The following is a 3,079-nucleotide window of genomic DNA, read 5'->3' as shown; positions in this document are numbered from 1 at the left end:
AAGATTTACTTTGTTCAATGATTAGTTAAGCATGACAGATCAGCATATAACAAGTAAGCATCGCATATAGATGAGTCAGTTTGAATAAAAATATGCTTTATAATAGATGGTCAGCATAACAAAATGGAACATGCCACACATAAAGTTACAAGTCTAAGACTATTTCTTAATCTATCTCTTTATGTTGACTTGAACTTGGTGGGATTTTCCTTTGCCCTTGGCAGTTCTTTGTTGCTGACTTGGATTACTTGGGTCAGCAGAAGTTGAACCAGGCTTCTGTTGAGTTCCGGCGGCAGGCTGAGTTATCTTTCCTTGTTTCTGCTGAGTTCCAGCAGCTTGCCTTTGGCGTTCTTTCTCCCCCATTTTTCCAGCATCGGGCTTGGGAGGAGGAGGATAGAAAGTTCCCTGTTGAACAGCACGAGACAGTTTGGATGAGTACATTTGGAGTTGACTCGTACTTTCCCGAAGACCGTTGAAGACCTCCATGCCATCAGACATAGTGGAAGCGGGGATCTTAATGTTGGCACTGAGCATACTTAAGAGATACTCTTGAGATTTCCCGATCCAAGTGATTAATTCTGTCATTCTGGCATATGATTGATGATACATCCTGAGCAGGGCAGTGTCATATTGTTGACATTGAACGTTGGTGTGCCGAACCTGCTTAAGGGTAGATTGAGTGCATTGCAGAATCTCATTTGTCTTCACGAGGTCAGTGTCCATTTCCTGTTTATTCAGGTTGAGTAGGCGAATGGCTTCACCAATCTGTTTGATGGAACACTGGGAGGAGGAGGAGATAAGTTCACGAGCTCCGGTCAGCTCAGAGGTCAGCTGGGAAAAATGTTGAGTAACCTCAGCAGAGGTTGCATAAGTTGAGTTCGCAGCTGTTAAGGCGTTGAGTTGACCTTGGATGGCGTTCATGTGATTCACCATCATCAGTTGGAGTTCTTCCAGCTTCACTATAGACTCTTGCTTGGGCTGTTGAGAAGTAGAAGATGTCATAACACTCATCAAGTCTTTGAGACCCTTGATTTCAGTCAAAAGCTGAGTGACAGAGGAGATTTGTGTTGGCTCAACATAACCAGACCCAGCAGCATCAGCCTGAGTTTGATGAATGTCCTGAAGTAGAGCTTGAGCTCAGTCGATAATCTTTCTGCCAGACTCAGAAGCATTTAAGTACGCATAAGATTCATCAGTGTGTGGTTCAGAGGTCAGAATATGAGTAGCACTGGATGGAGGAGGTGTTTGGTGCTGTCCAAAAACAGAGGTGCCAGCGTGGTCAGCAGCTGGACTGTTATTCAAGTCAGCGGAAGGTATTGACTAGTTGTCATTCTGCCTTGAAGGATTAGGGAGAGGTGGATCAGCAAAAATATGGACCTGCTCAGCGTCAGTCTGAGGTGGAGTAGATTGTGGAGGTTGAGGCAATTCAGAGCGGACTTGAGCAGTATTTTCCTTTGCTAGCTCATTGTCTTGAGCAGCATGGACTTCGAGCACTTGCTCGGCAGAAATAGGACCTTGAGGAGCTTTGGGATCGGCTTGTTCCTCAGCTTGAGAAACAGAGGCTTGTTTTTCCTTTAGTTGGTCCTGAGTGGGCTCAGTGACAGTTGAGAAGAATTGGAACGGGAGTTTGGTGAGGTTGGTGATTGGATCCCTTAGTGGCGACTCATCCATGAGGTCGATAAATCTTGGTTTCAGAGCCTTACGTTCGAGCTGCTTGCCTGAGCTGTCCTTATTTGTTTGAGAGGAGGGATCAGCAGCAATGGAGTCAAAGGACTCAGAGGCATAGTTAGGACCAAGGTCGGCATCAAGGCCTTCCACAACCTTTTCCTTTAATGGTTGCTCAGCAGCAACATTCACACTTGGCTCAACCGATCCTGTCTTGTCAGGTTGAGGCTGACCTCCAATATCACCCAGTTCTTCCTCCTAGTCAGTAGGAGTTTTCTCAAGGTCAATTTCTTGACTTCGCGCAAAGTGAGATTCAGGAGTGACCACGAAGTCAAGTGGGTTTACCTCGATCGGTGTTAACCCAGAGGTTTTCTTCCTCTTCAGAGGCATTTTTGGGGTTTCCTCACTTTCTTCTTCAGGCTCAATTTGCCTTTTCTGTTTCTCCGCTGACTTAGGTCCCCCTTGAGCTTGCTCAGCAGCAGCTTTCTTTGCACTAGATATTATTCTCAGCTTCCTCGGAGATGTGTTGACATCCTTTGCGGATTGGTCAGCTTTCCGCTTCTTGTCCTGTCTAGTTCGGTCAGCGGGTTCTTTCTCACCTATTACCTTCTTCCCTTTCTTGGTTGGCACATCCTGTGCTTCTTCAACCATATTATCCCCTTCTTCATTTTCTTCTACACCTTTTCCTTTCTTGGACTTAATGGGTTGATTATAGGCTAACCCGAACAGCAGTGTCGCTGTGATTTCCGTACCCCAAATTTCAATTTCTTCGATGGTGCTCACCTGGTGGTCCTGAAGAATTTTTGTGATGAGGGACCCATCCTGAGTTTTCTGGTACTTCATTGGAATGCACCAATAAGAAAGACGGGCATGTTGAGTGGGATATAGTTCAGCATATGCCAGATGAAGCACTGCTCGAAATTGGAAGCCGATAAGGAGGAGTTGACCTTGGGGAATATGAAGTTGGTCAGGATGTAATGAGCCATTTTCTGAGGCTGACTCATGCAAGTGCTGGCTATTTCCCCTTTGTGGTCCTTTGGTTTGCAGAACTCAACATGGTAGTCAATTTTAGAGTAGTCGTTCGTGGTCCTGAGTTCTGAACCTTTGGCAGTCAGTTTTAGCAAAGTTGCGAGATAGGACGGAGTAATTGTGATGTCCTTGCCCTTGACTTTGGTGATTAAGTGGTCAGCATTGTCTTCGTCAACTCTGAGATTTGCGTAAAATTCTCTTACCAACTGTGGAAAGGTGTTACCGGGGAGAGAGAAGAGTTCGGTCCAGCCATTTTTGGAGATCCACTCACAAAAAGGTTTCTCAGCCGTTACAAAGCTTGGGGAGAACCAACGGCAACGAAGTACCTCACAATTCTTTACGCTGTTGTATACAGGAATGAATATCTTCTCCTTAGGTTGCTTGT

Source organism: Euphorbia lathyris, chromosome 3 (genome assembly GCF_963576675.1).
Source record: "Euphorbia lathyris chromosome 3, ddEupLath1.1, whole genome shotgun sequence".
NCBI classification, from domain to species: domain Eukaryota; kingdom Viridiplantae; phylum Streptophyta; class Magnoliopsida; order Malpighiales; family Euphorbiaceae; genus Euphorbia; species Euphorbia lathyris.
The sequence above is the reverse complement of the archived record's forward strand: the minus strand, read 5'-3'. Positions refer to the sequence as shown.